At 42.4% G+C, this 26870-nt stretch overlaps 1 protein-coding gene and 1 long non-coding RNA gene across 2 annotated transcripts in view; one reads left to right on the top strand and one right to left on the bottom strand.

The window, feature by feature from the left end:
• The window catches only part of DRD1 (dopamine receptor D1), a 102036-nt gene that overhangs the window by 10526 nt on the left and 64640 nt on the right, over positions 1-26870 (top strand). The window lies entirely within an intron of this gene.
• Positions 6845-26249, bottom strand: LOC137564003 (uncharacterized). Its single transcript, XR_011030489.1, has 3 exons — positions 26208-26249; positions 23201-23297; positions 6845-7172 (listed from the first exon to the last, which is right to left on the bottom strand). It is a non-coding gene; the product is annotated as an uncharacterized lncRNA (long non-coding RNA).

Here is a 26870-nt window from a genome sequence, read left to right as displayed (position 1 = left end):
TAGCACTTTTGCCTTAAAGTGCTGGCATCCCTGGTTTGAATCTCAGCAATTTCTCCCCCGTGACTACATAGGTTTCTTCTGGGCGCTTTGATTTCTTCCCTCATCCCCCAAAACAATTTTTTTTCAATTTTTCAGCCCATGTATTAAAAACTATCAACCTACTGGGGTCAGAGGAAGTGCTAGTTGGGCCCTATGAGCGCCACTAGTCCCCAGGCACCATCCTAGGTTGCTTTGTAGATGATCCTCCTGCTCAATGGGAAACATAATCATCACAATCAATGAATAATAACTAGATCTTTCAGCAACAAGCATGTATCCAAGTAATCTGCGCATTGTTTGCAAGCCTCCAAAACCTGTGATAAAACATTTAATTAAACTTGGAGAGTTCTAGAAAATTTGCTTCACATTATTCTTTAGCCTGTCTTATGCTAAAGCTACGGAGTTTCTAAAAAAAACCAAAAAAAAAAATCAGTCATTCTGTACATGCATAAGCATGCTATGTTGTATGAATACAAATTGATGCCTTGTTCACATTACAAATCACCAGCGCTATCGCAAGTGCTGGCAATTTGGTGAGCGCCTTTAAAAGCGCTTTTCACTTCGCTTTTCTAAGCGCTTTTGCTCAGCCATTCATTTTCCCACTGCCTGACGTCAGTCAGGAAGTGAACTCTTTCACCCAGAAATGAATAAATACAATGTATTTATTCATTAAAGCGCTCGGGAAATCACAATTCAAAGCTTTTTCAATCGCTTTGCGATTTCCCGATACTTTCTGTTGAACACAAATGCTCAGAAAATGGTGCAGGAGCCGCGTTTGCAATTCAATAGAGAGCTGGTCGCTTATGTGTGGACACTCACATAAGCGACCATTGCAGTAGCGCTTTTAAGGCGATTTTTAAAATCGCCAGTGCTTAAAGAGAACCTGTACTGAGTAAAAATATTTAAAATAAACACATGAGGTAACTTCAAATGAACATTACAGAGTGACCTTGCCATCAGTTCCTCTCAGAGGCTCACCATTTTCTTCTGACAATAATCCCTTCCAGTTCTGACAATATTTTGTCAGATCTGAAATATATCAGTTGCTGTTAGTAAAATATCAGTTGCTGTCAGTTATTGCTGAGAGGAAAACTGATGTACCAGGTAATGTCCATGTTTCCCTATGGCTCAAGTGGGCGATGTTACAGTTTAACTGTGTGCTGACCAGGAAGCTGTTATGGGGTAATGGCCATTTTCAAAATGGAGGACGGAAAATTCCCTTGATCACAGTGAACACATAGGACGCGGGAGAGGAGAAAGACACTGAAGAGTAGACCACATGGAAAGTAAGTATGACTTGTGTATGCTTATTTTGACTTTTAATGTTCAGTTCAGGTTTTCTTTAACCACTTCAGCCCTCAGTCGTGTTTCACTTTATGCATCCAAGCAATTTTCACCTCCCATCCATTCACCTACCATTCATTCACCTATAACTTTATCACTACTTATCACAATGAGCTGATCTATGTCTTGTTTTTTTTCCGCCACCAATTAGGCTTTGTTTGGGTGGTACATTTTGCTAAGAGCTACTTTACTGTAAATGCATTTTAACAGGAAGAATAAGAAAAAAAATGGAAAAAAATTCATTATTTATCAGTTTTCGGCCATTATAGTTTTAAAATAATACATGCCTCCATAATTAAAACCCACGTATTGTATTTGCCTAATAGTCCAGGGCATTACACCATTTAAATTATGTCCCTATCACAATGTATGGCGACAATATTTTATTTGGAAATAAAAGTGCATTTTTTCCGTTTTGCATCCATCACTATTTACAAGCTTATAATGAAAAAAAAATAGCAATATTTCTTTTTTACATGGATATTTAAAAAGTTTAAACCCTTAGGTAAATATTTACGTGTTTGTTTGTTTTTTTATTGTAATTTTTTTTTTTTATGAAACATTTTCTTTTGGTATTTTTGGGAGGGTGGGATGTAAATAGTAATTTTTTAATGTAAATGTGTTTATTTATTTTTTAAATGTAGATGTAGCTTTACTATTTGGCCACAAGATGACAATGATGAGGTTGTTTACATTATGTATCTCTAAGCGTAACAAGTACGCTTAGAGGGGCGTAGGGGGGAGGTAGGAGGCAGAAAGAGCGAGGCTTTCTGCTGGGGAAAGGGATCAGTGTTCGGGCACCATGTCCCGATTCACTGATTCCCTAGCTAACAAACCGCGGGCCGGGAGCATGCGTGCACGTGCATGATCTGCCGCGGGAGCGCACATGCGGCCCTTTGGACGTATATTATACGTCCAAAAGGCCAAAGTAGTTAAAGAGTGAAATCACTCTTAGTGTGAACAAGCCCTAAAGATTGATAAGCCAGTTGCCTTTCCTATTAATCAGCACAGCACAGCACTAAACTACAGTATATGCCAATACATAAAGTAAATGTTTAGATATGTCGAATGTATAAAGTTATAACATCAATGAAAATGTTGCTGTGTTACAATACATTTAAGTTTTCTGATATATTTGTCCTGATCAGGGATGAGCTCCAGATAAAATTCAGTTCTCATCCTCCTAATTAGTGCATCTGAGCGGGTGTGTGCAAGGGGGGGGGGGTAAACTTACCCAGCAGCCTTTTTCTTTAACCTGTCTCATGCCGCATCACGTGACTACAAACACTTCCTTCCTCCTCCCGAAGGAGGAAGCGTAGTAGTCACGTGACACGGCTTGGAATGCAGCGTGGGACGGGTTAAAGAAGAAGGCTGCTGGGTGAGTTTAACCACCCCCCGCACACACCCGCTCAGATGCACTAATTAGAGCATGAAATCCGAATGAATTCGAATCTTATCCGGAGCTCATCCCTGGTCCTGCTTAGACCACAGTTGTTTAGTATTTTAAGAAAAAGGACAAGGAGTTTTGAATCAGGATGATACCATTTATTGGCTAACTTAGAGATGAGTAAACGGTGAGCTTTTGGCTTATAAAAAGCCTTTGTCGGACTGGTTCCTGACCAAAACTGAAAACCACAGCTTATATACACTGATATACAGAGGAGAAACATTCTTTAGCAAACATAAATGTAATTAGATTCCTTAACTGTTACTCGGGAAGCTTTCCCAGGCATCCTGGCTAAATTGATAAGATCAACAATTCCCTCAACATAACATAAAGTAGACTCTGGTGATGGGGAGACATCGTAAATTCTGAGTTCAAATTGTAACTGGGCTGATTACATGCACCATTAATTCTAAGCTAAAGAGAATTGTGGCATTTGAAACCAGAGCAATAAAGAGTACCTTAATACTTCAACCCCAATAAGTATTCATACCAGGGAGTCAACCAGTCACACCCGTATCCACCTAAGGTGCAGCAACAGTCCAAACTAGAAAGAAGACCGGGTCTCGACCTGGATTTAAGGCCTGTTTGGCCAATTTTATTGTATCACAGTGCAAACCAGCACAACGTTTCGACCAAATGGGTCTTTCTCAAGTGCTTACAGACTTCATGTGCAAAGACCATACATATAGACAGATTAAAACACACCCCTGCAGGGGCGGGCACATTACTTAAAGAGACAGATCATTGTATTCACACTTCATAGGAAACACTTTAAATTATAGGCCTCATTCATGCCATTTGGCGCAAGAGTGCCCAAATCATATATCCATTTGCTTTTCCTACGTAGCAGGGAGATTTGGGGGTGGGTGTAATTTAAAGTGTTTCCTATGAAGTGTGAATACAATGGTCTGTCTCTTTAAGTAATGTGCCCGCCCCTGCAGGGGTGTGTTTTAATCTGTCTATATGTATGGTCTTTGCACATGAAGTCTGTAAGCACTTGAGAAAGACCCATTTGGTCGAAACGTTGTGCTGGTTTGCACTGTGATACAATAAAATTGGCCAAACAGGCCTTAAATCCAGGTCGAGACCCGGTCTTCTTTCTAGTTTGGGCATTTGAAACCAGCACATGAAAGCAAATGAAATTAATAGTGACAGTAAACACCATCTTACACAGCATATGGCACAAAAAATGAATGAAAAGATAGAAAAATAAAAAAATTGTGGCATTTAAAACCCATTGTACCAGCACAAAAGTCCTTGTTTAAACCATCTTCTACTGTGTTGAACCAATGTATAAACTTTGTTTCTTGTGTTAGTCTCATGTTTTCCAATTTAAAGCCACCCATTAATACAGTGACGCGAAAATCGTGTAAACTGTGTCCGGGTAAACAAAAGTGTGTTGGTATTGGGAGATCAGTATATTTTGTAATATACTTTTTTTTGCTGTTAATAGTGATCCTGTGGTGTGTCATGCGATCACGCAGTGGTTGGCTTGTTTCTCCCACATAAATTCATTTGGGGCATTTTGCACACATGATCAGGTATACCACATTAAATGAGTCGCAGGAAAAGGTACATTGTACTTTGTATTCCTGTTGTGTACCTGGTATTAGTATCCTGTCTATGGAATGGATGTGTTTACAGGTCCCACACCTTTTCCTTCGGCAGGGGAATGTTCCATTCTGTTCTTGCCTATTTAAGGCACTCCTGACGATCATCTGCTTAAGATTGGGTGGCTGTCTGAACGCTAGGAGGGGAGGTTCAGGGAATATCTTTTTCAGTCTCTGATCTTTGTGTAGAACAGGATGAAGGTTCTTTTGCAATCTTTCTTAAGATTTCCAGGCGTGGGTTGTAGGTGACTGCCAGTGGGACACGGCTCTCTTCCTGGTTCTGCTTGTACTCCAGGAGCGGAGTCCTAGGGATGTTGTTAGCTTTCTTGATTTGGGTCTCAGCCATTAGATGATTGTATCCCTGTTTAATGAAATTCTTCTTTAGGTAACCCAGGTGTTTCTCTTTCATCCCTGTCAGAACAGATCCGGTTGCATCTTATTGCCTGTCTGTAAATTATGGAATTCTTTATATGTTTGGTGTGGAAACTGTCATACCTGAGGTATGTGGGACGATCCTTCGGTTTGCGGTACACGGACGTTTGTAAGCTGTTCTCTCTGATTTATATGGTGGTGTCACCATATAAATCAAATAAATCCCTGTGAGAGTAGCTCAGATTCAGTTTGATTGTGGAATGAAAGGCATTGAAGTTCCTGTGAACGTGGACAAAAAAAAAAAAAAACAGATAGGCAAAAGTCTTTCAGGAGCTGTTTTCTTTTTAATTTTCTTAGAAAACCCAGGGGTACAAATTGTTTAAAAGGCACTGCAATTACATATAGAAGAATGAAATACCGTATATACTCGGCTATAAGTCGAGAAATTTAGGTCTGATCTACTTTTGTAAAGTAGGGGGGTCGACTTATACTCGCGTCAGACCTAAATTTCTGACTTGTAGCTGAGTATCAATTGACCCCTCTGCTCTGCATCTGCTGCAGTATGATCCCACTAGTGCTGCCAGCCAACCGGATTTTATCCCCCTGCTCTATGATTCCTAGATGCCACAATGCTGTGCCCCCCTGCAAGCAGGAGAATGGACTAACCCCCGCTCATTACTTATTCTCTCAGGCGGCAGCTGAGAATGCTGGTCCCCGCTGAGCATGTGATGCTCCGGCGGCTGCCGGGGTAGGAGCCGCTCACTTTTCCCCATTAAAATGAATAATACAGCTCTCTCCCTGGCACTCGCTGTATGTGCTGACACTTCAGGGAGGAGCAGCAATTAGATGGGCATGGGACAATGATGAGAATGGCGGGGGGCGGAGATTAAATCGCCGGTGTCCTGTCATGAAAAGCTGCTTGCATCAGGGATAGGCAGGTGAGGACAGTGATCGGTGGCTAGAACGGAGGGATTTAGAGCGGCTCCTACAACTGCTGCGGGAGTAGAAGCCGCTCTAAAAATCCTTCTGTTCCAGCCACCGATCACTGTCCTGACCTGCCTATCCCTGATGCAAGCAGCTTTTCATGACAGGACACCGGCGATTAAGCTTCATTGCCAGTGCGGTATCCTCTATACTCCCTCCTTTCCGCTCTCTGTCCAATAGTACAGCGCGACTCCCGATGTCACATGACACATGAAGTCACATGACATCAGGAACCGGAGCTGTACTATTGGACAGAGATCGGCATGAATGGAGAGTGTATAGAGGATTCAGCGCTGGCAATCGAACTGTAAGTGTTGGCTTCTGCTGCAGTGCTCACTGTGATCGCACAGAGGGGGGGAGAGAGGATGGAAGCACAAAATAGTTTAGCATTGCGGGGAAGGGGACAGAAAGAAGCTGCCTTCCCAGCGCATAACATTACAGAGTTGTGCTGGGAGGGAGGGGGGATTTTCAGTGTGTTGCAGGTGATTTAGCACTGTGGGGAGGGATAGAGAGATGCTGGCTGCTGGGGCTCTGGGAAGGGTTTATTGTTTAAAGCGGACCTGATCTCAGATCTTTCTCTCTGCTCTAAAAGATATGCAATAGCATGATATCCTTTAAAAGAAAAATGCCTTTTGTTTGCAGATGAATTGCAGAATTTGTATCAGCTGTAGTGTGTCTACTTCCTGCTTTCATGGAAGCAGGCATATTGTTAACATCCTGTGCTTTCAAATGAGTTTATCTGCCTTGTCAGGTGACACAGAGAAGAGATCAAATTACAACTTGTTATTAGACACAGATGAGTAGGGATTAGACAGGCTAAACTCTCTTAATACATACAGTTTGCATTTCTCTATGTTTTCATTATGTCTTGTGCAAGGCTTCAAGTCTACTGTGCAGCCATTAACTTTGCTAGATAGACTTATACTTGAGTTATTAAAAAATTCCAGCTTAAGAGGGTCAAATAGTGGGGTCGACTTATACACGAAGTCGACTTATATCCGAGTATATACGGTACATTATTCAGGAAACCTAATTTTACATTAAATTCTTGTTTCAGCATCAGAAACCTACTATATTGCTTTTTATTGGTATGTACCACCGCTCTCCCAGTGATGTTTAGCCTAGGCTATGATGTCACAAATCCTTCTCCCAGTGCAATCTGGGAGACCAATTGTTGTTTTTTGCTTACTTTGAAACGCACAAGAAAAATTTCTTAATGATGCACTATATTCGGTTCCTCTTTAATGCCCCTTTTGTAGCTTCCTCGAATCCTGGTTGACTTGTCAGAGTAATTGCTGGTTCACTGGCCGGCTAACCATCACATGTTTCTGGACAAGCTCACTTTTCAAAGTACTTGCTTTATGATCTGTCAAAGTCTAACATAAAAAGAAAGATGACACTGAGCATTTCTGACCAAGGTTACTAACACAGCAGAGCACACTACTTGTTCTTTTTTATTTTTGTCATTGGTAAGCATGATATATTTAAAAAGACAGCATTCTTAAATCCCTGGCACAAATGTTTTCCTAGTTCGGTATAAGTTCTCGGTGGCACCCCTTATTAGCTAATTACAAATATTCTGTAAAACCCAGATGTAGGATTTTTTTAAATGTACTTTTGGACTGTGGGGTGAAGGTTTAAATATTGTACTGGGTGCTTTTTTGCATCTGTTTTGCAGAGATTTTCTTTTATTTCCTTTCCCTGAGGCTTCCATGGAGTTTTCTTTTGCTGTAAAACAAACCTCTGAGGTTGAAAAAAAGAACAATTTACATATTCCAGTAGCTCCCTTCATCCCGCCATTCCAGTGCTTGGACCACAAAGCCCGTAGCCATGCTCTGGAACGAGAACGAGCATGACTGCACTCTGCAGGATGGCTTGCGCCTGTGCAGTATCCGAGCCTGTTCGGCTCCATGCTGGTGCATAGGTGTGAGCCATTTGTCCAATGTTGATGGGCTTCAGGGGTCTCACAGTGCTGGAACGGTGAGGAGAAGAGGGGCGGGGAAGAATCTGGAGGATCCAGGGGCTTCTAACTCACCCTCCCTATACAAAAATGTTTTGTTTTTTTTTTGCTTTCTTTTAACACTGGAGAAATTTCATTTCTTCATGTTTGGGCTTGAGAGAATTTCCCACAGATGGGTATCGACATCATAGATCATATATGGCAGTACCAAATACACAAAAGAGACTCTGGTCCCTATTCCCTGACCCTCCCAGATGTGAATGTCACTGTTAACCACACTACCATTCATCCTACCTCTCAAGCCCGCTGTCTGGGTGTCAACCTGGACTCTGCACTCTCCTTCACCCCCCACATCCAAAACTTCACAAAGTCCTGCAACTTCCACCTCTGTAACATCTGTAAGATTCACCCTTTCCTGACCTCTGTCACCACCAAACTCCTCATCCATGCCCTCATAATTTCCAGCCTTGACTACTGCAATGCCCTTCTGTCTGGTCTCCCTATGAGCTGAATTGCCCAACTGCAGTCCATCATGAATGCGGCAGCCAGAATTATCCACTTCTTCCAACGCTCCACCATGGCGGCTCACCTCTGTGAATCACTCCACTGGTTTCATATCCCGTCCAGAATCAGATTCAAGATACTGCGTCTGGCCTACAAATCTGTCCACAAAAAATGCCCAGCCTACATTTCCAATCTCACCTAGAGGTACCCACCTAGCCGCTCACTCCGCTCCTCCAATTTACTTTGCCTGACTGCCTCCCGCATCACGCAATCCCATACACGCCTCCAGGACTTCTCAAGAGCTGCTTCAACACTATTGAACTCCATACCTCCCCCCATTAGGGTTTCCCCCTCCTTCAACATCTTCAAAAAACCCTCAGAACTCACCTTTTCACTCTGGCCTACCCCCCTCACTAGTGCTCTAAACCGTCAGCTGAACTCTGGTCCCACCCTTTTGTGTCCCTACCTCTACCTCTAGATTGTAAGCCTTCGGGCAGGGTACTCCTCCTTATGTCTCCTACCTGTTTGCACCACCATTACCGTACACCCATCCTATGGATCTGAGTGAACTCGACTTGCCTAATCTCCATGTGCGTAGTCTCCCATCTAATGACTGACTAAGCATTACCTTGTACTCCTACTGTGCTGTGTGACCTGTTTGCATGTATTCACATCACAATACACAAATCGTCATTCATAAGACCTTGCGGCAGAGTGTGTTGACAGGGTCATATGCATAGTGCCGTACACCCTTTAACGCCCCTAACCACAAATGTACTCCCTGCTGGACAGGAAGTATGTCCCTGGGGTTGCCCATCATATTTGGGTCATTCCATGCATGCGCGCCACACTGCCAATGTATTTAACCAGTTGAGGACCACAGGTTTAAACCCCCCTAGTGACCAGGTGATTTTTCTTTTTACAATTTGGCACTTCACAGCTTTAATGGTTGATTGCACGGCCATACAACTTACCACCCAAAGTAATCTTGCCTCCTTTTCTTGCCACCAACAGAGCTTTCTGTTGGTGGCATCTGATTGGTGTTGCAAGGTCTTGTTTTTGTATTAATGTAAATTGTATTTTTTTTATTAAACGTCTATACATATATGTGTATATATATATATATATATATATATATATATATATATATATATATATATATATATATATATATATATATATATATATTATCTTCTCAACGCAGGCGATTTTGTGAATTGAATCTGACCGTACCCTGCCTGCTTTCATTGCTTTAATACCATGACACATTTATTCAAAAACAAGCAGCGAGCGATACATCCAGACTAGAGAAGGTCAAGGAGATATTAATAATTTCCAGCTTGCATGCAAATTTAATGCAGATTCCGTGCAGCTTGGAATTGGGCTAATAAAAATGTCAGAAACATCCTGGCTAGTTTTAGCAATTTTTAAAAAATAGTCTGGTAAAGGTTTCACTGTAATTCCATGCTTCTGTTGATTTATAAATTAAACTGTTCTTCTATGCTAAATCCAAAGGTGGCCACACACGATACAATAAAATGATCCGATTTTACGGTAATTTGATAAAAACGATCGTATCTCCCCAAAAAATCGAAAGCTTTTTTTTTTTTTTTTTCATTCGACTGAAAAATCAGATCAGATTTCCCATTTTCTTCGATTTTTGATCGATCGGAATGCCAGATATTTTTCTTCAATCTTTCTAAAGATTGTATGGTGTGTATTAGATTGACAATTTATTAATATACACACCCTAGCAATACTGTCAGAGTATCCATTTTTATCATAATTGAGGAAAAAATTGAACATACGTGTGTGGTACATTGGTCATATTTTTTAAATGTTACAATCAGTCAGAAAAATTGATTGCAATTCTTAAATTGAACAGACATTTAAAAAAATGTATGGTGTGTGGCCACCTTTAGGCTTTTGCAGTGGAAACTGTTGTTTAAAAAATATGATCAAATGATATATAGCTAACCAGATGAGATAACAGTATGGCCCTAAGGCTGGGCTGCTCTTTGGCTTAAATGGAACCTAAACTTAGGCTACTTACACACCAGGACGTTGCGTTAGAGGGGACGTTAAGGTCGCATAACATGCCCCTAACGCAACGCATGGTGGTGCGGGAGAGGACGTTAGAGTGAGCCGCGTTAGGCGGCTCTATCCACTTAAGGTCTACCAGAGTGGCACTAAATGGCCGGCGGGACCTCGTGAGTCGTGATGCGGAGTGAGACACTCCGCATCACGTGGTCCCGTCGGCCAAACAGCAGCCGCCAGTGCAGTGCATATTAAGTAGCCATGTGTGCGGCTACTGTAGCGGCATCTCCCCGCCTCCTCTCGCCCCCCACTGAGCATGTGCAAACAGTCTAACGCGGCTTAAGCCGCTCAGAACGCACAGTACGCTGCACTTTGCCCGAACGTGCAGCGTTACTGTGTAACGCAACGTGGGCAGTGTGAACAGCCTCATTGACTGTGTATTGCTGTGCGGTGGGCTGCGTTACAGGCTGCACTAACGTGCGCCTGTAACGTCCTGGTGTGTAAGTAGCCTGAGAGGGATATGTTTCTTTTTAAACAATACCAGTGGTCCGGCAGTCCTGTTGATCTCTTTGGCTCCAGCAGTGGCTAAATCACACACCTGAAACAAGCATGCAGCTAATCCAGTCTGACTTCAGTCAGAGCACCTGATCTGCATAGTAGAAATGTACAGAGGCGCCAATAGGATAAAAAGGAATACAATTTTTAAAAACGGTAAGTAGGCGGTGGTGGACCAGCTACTTGAAACAGACACGATGCTTGTCGATTCTGGAAGCAATCATTTATTCATACATACTCCTATAAAAATTGGCAACGCGTTTCACGGGCAATCCCGCTTCATCAGGCAATACACAAAAGGAGCAATACACTGAAAATGACAGAGATAAACCAAAAGAGTATAATCAGTCTGCTGTGTGTAGTGATATTGACAAAAAATGCAATACATCACAATTTAATGCTAATGGGGCAATTATGGTGCATAATAGAATTGAAGTGGGTAGATGCGTAAGATATATAGTGTCGCGACCACATGGGATGTGACTCGTTGGTAAACTAAGTGCCGTATAGGGTCTACATGGTGCTCCCTAAGGATATGGGACCTAGAGTCCTCTTATAATGTGTGGTGTATGGTGGTGGCTTGGTAGGTCTACATATAGGTGTATAAACCGGGTCATGAAAATAGGTGATAAAGAAAGTCAAACAGAATATTGCATAGTGAGAGGGCTCTGCATGCTTGTTGAGGCTTGTTGAGGGTCTGTGGCTAAAAGTATTTCAGACACAGGATCAGCAGGAGAGTCAGGGAACTGGTATTATTTTAAAAGGAAAAATCCTCATCCTTCTAAGTTTAGGTTCCTTTTAACAATTTCCCTCCCACACTCCCTCATAGTCAGGGCTGGGCCGAGGCATAGGCTAGAGAGGCTCCAGCCTCAGCGCGCAGTGTAGGAGGGGGCGCACAATTCATTCAGCTGTCATTCCTAATTGTGTTTCAAGCAGAAATAAATAAGAAAAGGGGATACATAGCAGTGACTGCAAGCCAGATAACTAGATATTAACCACTTCAGGACCACAGTCTTTTCGCCCCTTAAGGACCAGAGCCTTTTTCTCCATTCAGACCACTGCAGCTTTCACGGTTTATTGCTCGCTCATACAACCTACCACCTAAATGAATTTTACCTCCTTTTCTTGTCACTAATACAGCTTTCTTTTGGTGCTATTTGATTGCTCCTGCGATTTTTACTTTTTATTATATTCAGCAAAAAAGACATGAATTTTGGCAAAAAAATGATTTTTTTTAACTTTCTGTGCTGACATTTTTCAAATAAAGTAAAATTTCCTATACATTTGAGCGCGAAAGTTATTCTTCTGCTACATGTCTTTGATAAAAAAAAACCATTCAGTGTATATTTATTGGATTGGGTAAAAGTTATAGCGTTTACAAACTATGGTGCCAAAAGTGAATTTTCCCATTTTCAAGCATCTCTGACTTTTCTGCGCACCTGTCAGGTTTCATGAGGGGCTAAAATTCCAGGAAAGTACAAATACCCCCCAAATGACCCCATTTTGGAAAGAAGACATCCCAAAGTATTCAGTGAGAGGCATGGTGCGTTCATAGAAGATTTTATTTTTTGTCACAAGTTAGCGGAAAATGACACTTTCTGACAAAAAAGAAAAAAAAAGTTTCCATTTCTTCTAACTTGCGACAAAAAAAAATGAAATCTGCCACGGACTCACTATGCTCCTCTCTGAATACCTTGAAGTGTCTACTTTCCAAAATGGGGTCATTTGTGGGGTGTGTTCACTGTCCTGGCATTTTGGGGGGTGCCTAATTGTAAGCACCCCTGTAAAGCCTAAAGATGCTCATTGGACTTTGGGCCCCTTAGCGCAGTTAGGCTTCAAAAAAGTGCCACACATGTGGTATTGCCGTACTCAGGAGAAGTAGTATAATGTGTTTTGGGGTGTATTTTTTTTGTCACAAGTTAGCAGAAATTGATTTTAATTTTTTTTTTTCACAAAGTGTTATTTTCCGCTAACTTGTGACAAAAAATAAAATCTTCTATGAACTCACCGTACTCCTAACGGAATACCTTGGGGTGTCTTCTTTCTAAAATGGGGTCATTTGTGGGATTCCTATACTGCCCTGGCATTTTAGGGGCCCTAAACCGTGAGGAGTAGTCTTGAAACCAAATGTCGCAAAATGACCTGTGAAATCCTAAAGGTACTCATTGGACTTTGGGCCCCTTAGCGCAGTTAGGGTGCAAAAAAGTGCCACACATGTGGTATCGCCGTACTCGGGAGAAGTAGTATAATGTGTTTTGGGGTGTATTTTTACACATACCCATGCTGGGTGGGAGAAATATCTCTGTAAATGACAATTATTTGATTTTTTTTACACACAATTGTCCATTTACAGAGAGATTTCTCCCACCCAGCATGGGTATGTATAAAAATACACCCCAAAACACATTATACTACTTCTTCTGAGTACGGCGATACCACATGTGTGACACTTTTTTGCAGCCTAGGTGCGCTAAGGGGCCCAACGTCCTATTCACAGGTCATTTTGAGGCATTTGTTTTCTAGACTACTTCTCACGGTTTAGGGCCCCAAAATGCCAGGGCAGTATAGGAACCCCACAAGTGACCCCATTTTAGAAAGAAGACACCCCAAGGTATTCCGTTAGGGGTATGGTGAGTTCGTAGAAGATTTTTTTTGTCACAAGTTAGTGAAAAATGACACTTTGTGAAAAAAACAATAAAAATCCAATTTCCGCTAACTTTTGACAAAAAATAAAATCTTCTATGAACTCATCATACACCTAACAGAATACCTTGGGGTGTCTTCTTTCTAAAATGGGGTCACTTGTGGGATTCCTATACTGCCCTGGCATTTTAGGGGCCCTAAACCGCGAGGAGTAGTCTAGAAAACAAATGCCTCAAAATGACTGTTCAGGGGTATAAGCATCTGCAAATTTTGATGACAGGTGGTCTATGAGGGGGCAAATTTTGTGGAACCGGTCATAAGCAGGGTGGCCTCTTAGATGACAGGATGTATTGGGCCTGTTCTGATGGATAGGAGTGCTAGGGGGGTGACAGGAGGTGATTGGTGGGTGTCTCAGGGGGCGGTTAGAGGGGAAAAATAGATGCAATCAATGCACTGGGGAGGTGATCGGAAGGGGGTCTGAGGGGGATCTGAGGGTTTGGCCGAGTGATCAGGAGCCCACACGGGGCAAATTAGGGCCTGATCTGATGGGTAGGTGTGCTAGGGGGTGACAGGAGGTGATTGATGGGTGTCTCAAGGTGTGATTAGAGGGGGGAAATAGATGCAAGCAATGCACTGGCGAGGTGATCAGGGCTGGGGTCTGAGGGCGTTCTGAGGTGTGGGCGGGTGATTGGGTGCCCTAGGGGCAGATTAGGGTCTAATCTGATGGGTAACAGTGACAGGTGGTGATAGGGGGTGATTGATGGGTGATTAGTGGGTGTTTAGAGGAGAGAAGAGATGTAAACACTGCACTTGGGAGGTGATCTGATGTCGGACCTGCGGGCGATCTATTGGTGTGGGTGGGTGATCAGATTGCCCGCAAGGGGCAGGTTAGGGGCTGATTGATGGGTGGCAGTGCCAGGGGGTGATTGATGGGTGGCAGTGACAGGGGGTGATTGATGGGTGATTGACAGGTGATCAGTGGGTTATTACAGGGAATAACAGATGTAAATATTGCACTGGCGAATTGATAAGGGGGGTCTGAGGGCAATCTGAGCGTGTGGGCGGGTGATTGGGTGCCCGCAAGGGGCAGATTAGGGTCTAATCTGATGGGTAACAGTGACAGGTGGTGATAGGGGGTGATTGATGGGTAATTAGTGGGTGTTTAGAGGAGAGAAGAGATGTAAACACTGCATTTGGGAGGTGATCTGATGTCGGATCTGCGGGCGATCTATTGGTGTGGGTGGGTGATCAGATTGCCCGCAAGGGGCAGGTTAGGGGCTAATTGATGGGTGGCAGTGACAGGGGGTGATTGATGGGTGGCAGTGACAGGGGGTGATTGATGGGTGATTGACAGGTGATCAGTGGGTTATTACAGGGAATAACAGATGTAAATATTGCACTGGCGAATTGATAAGGGGGGGTCTGAGGGCAATCTGAGCGTGTGGGCGGGTGATTGGGTGCCGGCAAGGGGCAGATTAGGGTCTAATCTGATGGGTAACAATGACAGGTGGTGATAGGGGGTGATTGATGGGTGATTGATGGGTAATTAGTGGGTGTTTAGAGGAGAGAAGAGATGTAAACACTGCATTTGGGAGGTGATCTGATGTCGGATCTGCGGGCGATCTATTGGTGTGGGTGGGTGATCAGATTGCCCGCAAGGGGCAGGTTAGGGGCTGATTGATGGGTGGCAGTGACAGGGGGTGATTGATGGGTGGCAGTGACAGGAGGTGATTGATGGGTGATTGACAGGTGATCAGTGGGTTATTACAGGGAATAACAGATGTAAATATTGCACTGGCTAATTGATAAGGGGGGGTCTGAGGGCAATCTGAGCGTGTGGGCGGGTGATTGGGTGCCCACAAGGAGCAGATTAGGGTCTAATCTGATGGGTAACAGTGACAGGTGGTGATAGGGGGTGATTGATGGGTGATTGATGGGTAATTAGTGGGTGTTTAGAGGAGAGAAGAGATGTAAACACTGCATTTGGGAGGTGATCTGATGTCGGATCTGCGGGCGATCTATTGGTGTGGGTGGGTGATCAGATTGCCCGCAAGGGGCAGGTTAGGGGCTGATTGATGGGTGGCAGTGACAGGGGGTGATTGACGGGTGATTGACGGGTGATTGACAGGTGATTGACAGGTGATCAGGGGGGATAGATGCATACAGTACAGGGGGGGGGGGGTCTGGGGAGAATCTGAGGGGTGGGGGGGTGATCAGGAGGGAGTAGGGGGCAGATTAGGGACTAAAAAAAAAATAGCGTTTACAGATAGTGACAGGGAGTGATTGATGGGTGATTAGGGGGGTGATTGGGTGCAAACAGTGGTCTGGGGGGTGGGCAGGGGGGGGGTCTGAGGGGTGCTGTGGGCGATCAGGGGGCAGGGGGGGGGAATCAGTGTGCTTGGGTGCAGACTAGGGTGGCTGCAGCCTGCCCTGGTGGTCCCTCGGACACTGGGACCACCAGGGCAGGAGGCAGCCAGTATAATAGGCTTTGTATACATTACAAAGCCTATTATACACTTTCCGTGCGGCGATCGGGCAGCTAGTAACCCGCCGGCGCTTCCGAACGGCCGGCGGGTTACAGCGAGCGGTGGGCGGAGCCAGTCCTCGGCGGCTGATCGCGTCACAAATGACGCGATCGCCGCATAGCCACTCCCGCAGCCGCCCCCGCCGATGGGCGTATTGCGGTCGTTTGGGCCCGGACTTTGCCGCCGCCCATCGGCTGGGGGCGGTCCTTAAGTGGTTAAGGTGTTGGGGACGTTGTGGGCCCTGTGGCCCTCTTAGTCTAATAGCAATCAGTGTGTGACAGCTGGGGTGGGAGGGATGGAGGGGCGCACTTTGGTGTCTCAGCCTTGGGTGCTGGAGGACCCAGTGCTGGTCGTAATGGAGAAAGCTACGCTTACGGATCATTACGCGTAATTTTACGCTATTACGCATTACGAAATTACGCTTACGGCATAGACATTCAATTTCGGTACATGTCTATAATTACGCATAGCACTTACGCAATTACGCGTAAGTATACCGTAATTCAGGTCTTTACGTTATAGGCTTACGCGTAAAATCCTACTAGCAATTAATGCGTAAGGTCATGCTGCCAAGCGGAAAAGTTGACCCATGGATCAATGTTAGGTAGCCGCCGACTTTAAGGGTTAATAGCAAAGCCCCCTTAAGTGCTAAGAGCCTCAAATTTGGAGAATATATTAAGGAGATCAGAAGGAATAAGAGGAAAAAAAATTTTTCAAAAAGACCTTATAGTTTTTGAGAAAATCGATGTTAAAGTTTCAAAGGAAAAATATATACATTTAAAAACCCGCCGACTTTAACGGTTAATAGCAAAGCCTGCTTAAAATTTAGGAACACCAAATTCACAGGGTATATTAAAGGGATCAGTGGGAATAAGAGGAACATTTTTTTTTTCAAAAAGACCTTATAGTTTTTGAGAAAATTGATTTTTAAGTTTCAAGGGCGAAAATGTCTTTTAAATGCGGAAAATGTCAGTTTTTTTTGCACAGGTAACAATAGTGTTTTATTTTCATAGATTCCCCCAAGTGGGAAGAGTTTTACTTACTTCGTTCTGAGTGTGGGAAATATAAAAAAAAAACGACGTGGGGTCCCCCCTCCCAGACCTCTTTAACCCCTTGTCCCCCATGCAGACTGGGATAGCCAGAATGCGGAGCACCGGCCGCGTGGGGCTCCACACCCTGACTATACCAGCCCGCATGGTCCATGGATTGGGGGGTCTCGGAAGGGGAGGGGCAGCCAAGCTTTCCCCTCCCCCTCCGAGCCCTTGTCCAATCCAAGGACAAGGGGCTCTTCTCCACCTCCGATGGGCGGTGGAGGTGGAGGCCGCGATTTCCTGGGGAGGGGTTCATGGTGGCATCTGGGAGTCCCCTTTAAAAAGGGGTCCCCCAGATGCCCACCCCACTCCCAGGAGAAATGAGTATAGAGGTACTTGTAGTACCCCTTACCCATTTCCTTTAAGAGTTAAAAGTAAATAAACACACAAACACATAGAAAAAGTATTTTAATTGAACAAAAAACATAACCACGAAAAAAGTCCTTTAATATTCTTAATTAACCATTAATACTTACCTGTCCCTTTAAAAGCCAGTTCCCACGCAATATCCTCGGAAATATACTAATCAGTTACAATGTAACAAAGTTATTACAATGTAACAACTTTGTTACTTTGTAACACCACCGCACCCGACGTCACTCGTCGCTCACCCGCCGGCCGCCGCATACACGCTAGTCCCCGCCGGCTCCCGCCGTCCACTCCGCCCACACCTGTCACTCATATACATGCTGGCACCCATGGGTGCCAGCATGTATATAGGTGACATGTGGGAGAGGCGGGGAGGGCAGCGGAGCCGGCGGGGACTTAGCGTCCCTTCACCCGACAGAGCTCTGAGCTATATTAGCTCAGAGCTCTCGAAAGCATCTTTGTATTTGGGCTCCAAGGAGCCCCATTGGTCCTTAGCAGACCAATGGGGTTCCTTCAAATCAGAAGGAACCCCATTGGTCTGCTAAGGACCAATGGGGCTCCTTGGAGCCCAAATACAAAGATGCTTAGAGAGCTCTGAGCTATAGCTCAGAGCTCTGTCGGGTCCTGCAGCACAGACGCGGAGGCGGCGGCGGCGGTGAGTGACGTCGGGTGCGGCGTAGTTACAATGTAACAAAGTTGTTACATTGTAATAACTTTGTTACATTGTAACTGATTAGTATATTTCCGAGGATATTGCGTGGGAACTGGCTTTTAAAGGGACAGGTAAGTATTAATGGTTAATTAAGAATATTAAAGGACTTTTTTCATGGTTATGTTTTTTGTTCAATTAAAATACTTTTTCTATGTGTTTGTGTGTTTATTTACTTTTAACTCTTAAAGGAAATGGGTAAGGGGTACTACAAGTACCTCTATACTCATTTCTCCTGGGAGGGGGGTGGGCATCTGGGGGACCCCTTTTTAAAGGGGACTCCCAGATGCCACCATGAACCCCTCCCCAGGAAATCGCGGCCTCCACCTCCACCGCCCATCGGAGGTGGAGAAGAGCCCCTTGTCCTTGGATTGGACAAGGGCTCGGAGGGGGAGGGGAAAGCTTGGCTGCCCCTCCCCTTCCGAGACCCCCCAATCCATGGACCATGCGGGCTGGTATAGTCAGGGTGCGGAGCCCCACGCGGCCGGTGCTCCGCATTCTGGCTATCCCAGTCTGCATGGGGGACAAGGGGTTAAAGAGGTCTGGGAGGGGGGACCCCACGTCGTTTTTTTTTATATTTCCCACACTCAGAACGAAGTAAGTAAAACTCTTCCCACTTGGGGGAATCTATGAAAATAAAACACTATTGTTACCTGTGCAAAAAAAACTGACATTTTCCGCATTTAAAAGACATTTTCGCCCTTGAAACTTAAAAATCGATTTTCTCAAAAACTATAAGGTCTTTTTGAAAAAAAATGTTTTCCTCTTATTCCCACTGATCCCCTTAATATACCCTGTGAATTTGGTGTTCCTAAATTTTAAGCAGGCTTTGCTATTAACCGTTAAAGTCGGCGGGTTTTTAAATGTATATATTTTTCCTTTGAAACTTTAACATCGATTTTCTCAAAAACTATAAGGTCTTTTTGAAAAAAAATTTTTTCCTCTTATTCCTTCTGATCTCCTTAATATATTCTCCAAATTTGAGGCTCTTAGCACTTAAGGGGGCTTTGCTATTAACCCTTAAAGTCGGCGGCTTTTTTATATTATACGGGAGCGTAATATTACGCGATTACGGTAGACTGTGTAATTTCAATGGGAGTTTACTGTCTTACGCGTAATTTGTTACGCGTAAAACGTAACCCTACGGTCTACGCGTAATTAATTACGCGTAATAACGTAACCTTACACGTAACGCTTACGGTGCATTTGTAGTGAATTACGATGCGTAATTACGCTAATGCGTAATTTCGGCCCAGCACTGGGAGGACCTTGTCCCAGCTCTGCTCATAGTACCCAAATAAAATAAATAAATATATATATATATATATATATATATATATATATATATATATATATATATATATATATATATATATATATATATATAAAATCGGATGTATGTATGCATGTGCCGCGATCACTCGAAAACGGCTTGACTGATTTGAATGAAACTTGGTATACAGATCCCTTACTACAAGGGATGATATGTTCTGGGGGTCTGGCGACCCCAATGCTTACCAGGGCGGAGCTACAAACAGCAAATCAGATTTCACTCATTCATGTTGATGGAAAAAATGGAAAAGGCTGCCTTTCTCACAGTAATCAAGCCAGAGTCCCCACACCTGGCACAGTTGGTCACTTGGTGACCGAGGTTACAAATCCAGGAAAAGTGGGCGGAGCATAAAACAGCCAATCAAATTTCAGCCATTCAGTTTTAACGGGAAAATGTAAACTGTAGCCATTCTTAGACTGTTAATTGCAGGGTTCTCAAACTTGGCACACTTGGTCATTGGGTGACTGGGATAAATATTCAGTGGGTGGATCCTACAGCAGCCAATCAAAATTTACCTATCGATTTTCAAGGGGAATATTTAAACTGCTGCCATTCTTACACTGTTTATGGCAGAGGCTTCAAAATTGCTACAGTCGGTCATTGGGTGACTAGGGTCCAAATTCACTAAAAAGGCGGGGCCACAAACAGCCAATCAGATTTCTTTGCTGGATAAACTGTTTCCATTGACACATTTTTGATGCCAGGAACCTGAAAGCTCACAAACTTGGTCATTGAGTGACTGTGTGTCAATATTACAAAAAAGTGGGCGGAGCCAAAAACAAGTTTCACTGGTCAAATATAAACTGCAGCCATTCTTAAGATGGCCACACACCATACAATTTTTTAAATATCTGTTCAATTTAAGAATTGCAATCAATTTTTCTGACTGATTGTAACATTTAAAAAATATGACCAATGTACCAATTTAACGTATGTTAAATTTTTCCCCAATTATGATAAAAATGATTGGAAACTGACAAAATTGCTAGGGTGTGTATATTAATAAATTGACAATCCAACACACACCATACAATCTTTAGAAAGATTGAAGAAAAATATCTGGCATTCCGGATCGATTAAAATAGAAGAAAACTGGAAATCCGATCGGATTTTTCAGTTGAATTAAAAAAAAGCTTTTGATTTTTTTCAGGAGAAACGATCGTTTTTATCGAATTGCCGTAAAATCGGATCATTTTATTGTATCGTGTGTGGCCACCTTTACACTGTTAATGGCAGGGTTCCCAAACTTGACACAGTTGGTCACTGGGTGACTGGGATTATATTAAGAAAAATAGGTGGAGCCTATGACAGCCAAACAAAATACACCTATTGATTTTCAAGGGGAATATTGAAACTGCTGTCATTCATTAATGGCAGAGGCTTCAACCTGCTAGAGTCGGTCATTAAGTGACTGGGATTCAAATTCACAAAAGGGATGGACCCACAAACAGCCAATCAGATTTCTTTGCTGGATAAACTGCTTCCATTCACACAATTTTGATGCCAGGAACTTTCCCTGGGAAAATGTAAACTGTAGCCCTTCTTCACTGTTAATGGCAGGGTTCTCAAACTTTGCACAGTTGGTTACTGGGTGACTGGAATTAATATTCAGAAAAGTCGGTGGAGCCTAGAAAAGCCAATCAATATTCACCTGTTGATTTTCAAGGAGTATATTAAAATCGCTGCCATTCTTGCAATGTTAATGGCACGAGCCTCAAACCTGGTACAGTTGGTCATTGGGTCACTGGGTTTCAAATTCAGAAAAGGGGTGGAACCACAAACAGACAATCACATTTGTTTTTTTTTATGCCAAGGACCCGAAAGTTCACATACTTGGTCATTGAGTGACCAGGTTACAAAAAGTGGGCAGAGCCAAAAACAAATTTCATTGGGAAAATGTAAACTGCAGGCCTTCTTACACTGTTAATGGCAGGGTTATCAAACTTTGCCCAGATGGTCACTGGGTGACTGAGATTAATATTAAGTTAAGTGGGTGGAGCCTATAATGAAAATCAACAGGTGAATTTTGATTAGCTAAGGGGAATATTTAAATTGCTGCCATTTTTACACTGTTAATAGCAGATGCCTTAAGTTGGTCATTGGGTGACTGGGGTTCAAATGCTGGAGAGGGGTGTAGTCACAAACCACCAATCTTAATTATTTAATTTCTAGGAGCATACACAAGTTATTGATGCCAAAGCTCACAAACTTGGTCATTGAGTGTTTGTGTGTTAGGGTTAGAAAAAGTGGGCAGAGCCGACACCAGCCAAATCAGCTAGTATATGTGTATCAGCTAGTATATGTATATATATATATATATATATATATATATATATATATATATATATATATATATATATATATATATATATATATATATTTGCTGGCTTATAATAATTAGTGATGGATGCATAACTGAAAAGATGGAACCGGAGAAATGGGAAAATAAAATGTGTTTATTTTTTACACTATAATGGTCGAAAACTGAGAAATAATGAATTTTTTCCATTTTTTTCTTAGAAAAAATTATCTCCTAGGAGAAAACTTTCATAGTTACGATTATTTGCTTGATTACAATTTTTTTGTGGTTCTAATTACGCACACTTTTTTTGTAAAATTACTAGTAACATGGAATTAAGCACAAAATGACAACATTATGAATTGCAAAGAAATTATGAATTTTCTGAGAATTTTGAATTACGATTTCATATGGCAATTGCAAACTACGACAAGAAATTATGCAAATACGGAAATGTTGGCTCATCACTAATGTCTATTCTTATGTGTGTTAGATCTAGTGGATCTAAGTGGTCATGTAGGGAGGCAGTGGGAATACATTGGGCAGTACAAAGTTAGTGGCTGCAGCAGTCAGATCAACATTAGGTGAGATTTCTGCTAATATCTCATGTAATATCAAACAGTGCAGATTGGTTATATAAATGATCAATATCTAGAAGATATGTTGTGCATGAGATATCGCAGAGGTTAACAGTTACAGACATATGCAAACCAACCCATGTTAGACAATCTATCATGCAGAAGTCATAATCACTGCTATCAAACTTTTTTTCTCCTATTTTGATATTGTGAAATTGGCTGAAGCTTCTGGCCTGGATTTGCAGGATTTTATGCATTGCCCTGCAGTCACATGATTGACTGATAAGGTGTTCAACAAGATTATGAATACATATGCAGCCATAGAAAGCTTACATTTTCTATGCATTGTGTGCAGAGCTTCATATAGAGCTTGCATTTAGTAGACTGCAGGAAAGTATAAGAAAATGGAAGTCCAAATAAAGTATATTTTCTTTTACTTTTGAAACTCTTATAATGTGCCTGTTTTGAAAAAAGCCAACAGTAATCTATCATAAATGGAAGACAAATATTTGGATGAGACGTTGCTGGAAAAATATGAGGATGCAAATTTATACACTGAGCATTCCAGCAAACATGGCCAGCAATTTAAACCTGAACACAGCTCAAGCTGGCTGAGGCATTTTTGACATATTGGTGTGCATTTAGGCCCTGGTAGTAGTAAGGTGTTTTTTTTAATTTATTTTTCTTCTTTTCCTCTCTCTTAGTTTTGTAGAAAATGTTTTAATATGCAGAGAAACTTGTTTCCTAACAAGACATAAATGTCAAAATAGAAATAAATTATGACCGCTCAACCTCACCTACCATAAGTCCAAAGTGCTGCGTGCTTCATAGGAGGGTGCTGGAGTATAGGTAGCCAGTCCTAGTCCAGTGCATATGAACAAAATGCTACGCACTCCTCCTATACAATCAAAATCGAAATTTTTTATTTATTCAATGTTAGAAAAGTAGCAATAAGTATGGCAGCATGCAAGTTGACACGTTTCTGACCCTACCGGATCCATAGTCATAGCTCAAATGTCCATTACACACAAGTCTTTAAATACCTAGAAACCACTCCCCCATTCCCACCACACCTGTATGGGTAAGAGTAAACTCTTAAAGAGAATCTGTATTGTTAAAATCGCACAAAAGTAAACATACCAGTGCGTTAGGGGACATCTCCTATTACCCTCTGTCACAATTTCGCCGCTCCCCGCCGCATTAAAAGTGGTTAAAAACAGTTTTAAAAAGTTTGTTTATAAACAAACAAAATGGCCACCAAAACAGGAAGTAGGTTGATGTACAGCATGTCCACACATAGAAAATACATCCATACACAAGCAGGCTGTATACAGCATTCCTTTTGAATCTCAAGAGATCATTTGTGTGTTTTTTTCCCCCTGCATCTCTCATGCACTGAAGTTTCAGGCTGCTCGTTTCTTCCTGCAAACAGCTTTGCCTGTGTCTGTAATTCTTCAGTATGTGAAAGCCCAGCCAGCTCAGAGGACGATTTATCCAGCTTGTAAAAGATAAGGGAGAAGAGAGAAGCTGCTCTAATCCTAAATAACACACAGGCAGTGTGCATAGAGGGGCCTGGAAGGAGAGTTCATAGCAGAACCACAACACTGAAGAACTTGGCAGCCTTCCAGACACAGGCTGACAAGTCTGACAAAAGAGAGATTAGTTGATTTATTACAGAGATGGTGATAGCAGAACGTGCTGCAGTAAGCCAGAACATATTAGAATAGCTTTTGGAACTTGTAGGATGATAAAAAACAGGATGCAATTTTTGTTACGGAGTCTCTTTAAAGGGAAATCACCCTCAGTGGGAGAGGAGTAGACTCCAGCATATTTCACAGTATAACATATAAAAGTAAACCTATATAACAATTACACTTAAAAGACATACATTTTAAGAATTCCTGTGATCCATGATCCATGTTCACTCCCATTGTCATTGTGGTGGGGGTAGGGGAGTGTTCTGTAGGTATTTAAGGACTAGTGTGTAATGGACATTTGAGCTACGACTAAGGACCCAGTGGGTTGAGAAATGCGACAGCTTGCGTGCTGCCATACATTTTGCTACTTTTTTAATGATGATTCAATAACAGGGTTTAGATTTTTAGTGTATGGTAGGAGTGTGGAGCATTTTGTTCACTAACAAGACATACACATCTAAGATAATTGTCACCTAACAAGATCATATCTGGTTGTATCAAACCAAGATAGAACAACAGGTCATTACTTGGTCTCTACAGCCAACACTCAGAATTGTGATTTGCCATCTTGGATACTCTAAAGCCAATTGCTGTATTAACTCCACAGGGGGTCGCAATGTCACCATCACCCCCTGTGCATAGAGTCCTTTCGTGTGAGGTAAAAGTAATTTGTTGGTTAAACTGAGAAAATATAGTTGAATGGGCACTTCCATCTGATATCTGTGCCATGCTTAAAGGAACACTTTCAAACCAAGAGTTCTAAATGAAAATGTACAAATAATGTCTAAGTAGCAGTGTAAACACTTTCCTACTTTTCATGTTATTAGAGGCAAAAGCTTTAATTTTATTGTGTAGGATTTAGGTTTATTTGGAACAAATCAATTGCAGAAGGGGTGTCTACTTCAATGCACAGCCAGTGTTGCATATCAGACTACAGAGTATTTTTCACTGAAAGCAAAAAAAAGTATGAAAAGCTGTGGTGTCACAGACAATTTCAAATGTTTATAACAAGTTACATTTCCTCTGCGCCCTTCAGACACTTCAGTCAGAGACACAGGACACAGCAGCTACAGCTGCTGAGAGCTTTCACACACACACACACACACGCACACCCACACACCATTCCCCTCCCCTCATGGCTCCTTCTGCCATCAGTTTTGGCAGCACTAAAGTGTAAAAGTAGTTTGATAACCGTAAACAAAGAGGTGGCCAGTGAAGTGTACACACCAGTACTTAGCAGCACTTCCCAAACAATTCCTATTTCAATTAAAAAAAAATGTTAATCGATAGTGTTCCTTTAAGGCATAAGAGCAAGTTGCTGTACTGCGCTAATCATTATTTGAAGCTACAAGTGCTACATTGGGCAGGTGCAGGTGGACAGGTGAGTTTGCCTGTCACATCTGAGTACATGCATTTGCTTCCTGTACATATGCAGTGATTGATGAATGGTAACTATAGGCAGGAAGAAAAAAAGAGCTATTCTGTTGCAGCGAGTTGGGGGTTTGGACCACTATATACTGTATACTATTGTCTGGAGCTGAACTTTTAGCATGTGATGCACGTGGGACACAGAGGCGGAATCTGGGATATGGTTTATAGAGGGTGGTGGGAGAAGGGGGGAGGGAGGGGTCGAGACATCGCCAACCAGAGCTGAAGCTGGCTCTGAGTGCTTTGTGCTCCGTGGCTGACCAGCCAGATGGTGGGGTCACATGACCCCAAAGTTGAAGATCCTTGAAGGTGGAGTGCATAGTTAGGAGGGAGATGAAGAATAACTAAAAAAGCAAAAAAAAAAAAAAACAGAAATTAGAATCGCCATAGATTCAGGAACTATCTGTGTTTCAGTTTTACTTAAAATAGAAAGACACTATATTCAAGGAATAGCAATGATTGATAACCTAGAAAACATTCACATGGCATGAGATGGAGATCTGAATGATATCCTGGCTCAAAATCAAGATGTCACTCTCAACATCCTCATCTTTCCAGCTCTGACCACCCAAAACCAAATGTCAGCCAGCTGTCTGAGCATACAGAAGCAAAGAGGATATTTTTGCCTGAATCTGATTGTGTCCCTAATTTCAGGTGATGTACCGTCTCGCCATGAAACCTACCATTCTCCCTGCTCATTATTCGCTCTAATCAGCCTAGTAAGTTCTGTACAGACTGTTAAAATACTGACAAACTGATAACCGCTAACTGAGAGACTAATTAACAAATGGGAGGATGCTTTCCTTTGCTACTCATAGCTTAAAGTGCTGTGTTGTCTTGCAGTGTTTTAGTGAATTACATTTTATATAAGCTGATCAGCCCTCAGACAGAAAGGCACCTGGCAGCCACTGTTCAGTTCAGTGCATTTCTATAAGGAGCTGTGCCTAACCACATTGCTGTTCCTTGATGGCTCCCACCGAGAGTGGGCAGCTGTAGAACTCTCCTTAATTGTACAGTGCTGAAACTCGGTTCACATTACGACATTTCAGAATAAATTTAACACAATGAAAAGTGTCACTATTCAAGAACAAAGCTAAGAAGCTACAGCGTGTTTTATAAGCTTCCTGCTTGACTGATCCGTAGACTTCACCATCAACCAATACTGCTAATTTCTAGCATTAAAAAGACACTGAAGCAAAAAAAAAAAAAAAATGATATACAGTATTGATTTGTATGTGTAGTACAGCTAAGAAATAAGACATTAGGAGCAGAGACATAAGTCTAATATTGTTTCCAGTACAGGAAGAGTTAAGAAACTCCAGTTGTTATCTATGCAAAAGAGCCAT

Source organism: Hyperolius riggenbachi, chromosome 3 (assembly GCF_040937935.1).
Source record: "Hyperolius riggenbachi isolate aHypRig1 chromosome 3, aHypRig1.pri, whole genome shotgun sequence".
Classification (NCBI taxonomy): Eukaryota; Metazoa; Chordata; class Amphibia; order Anura; family Hyperoliidae; genus Hyperolius; species Hyperolius riggenbachi.
The sequence above is the reverse complement of the archived record's forward strand: the minus strand, read 5'-3'. Positions and strand labels throughout refer to the sequence as shown.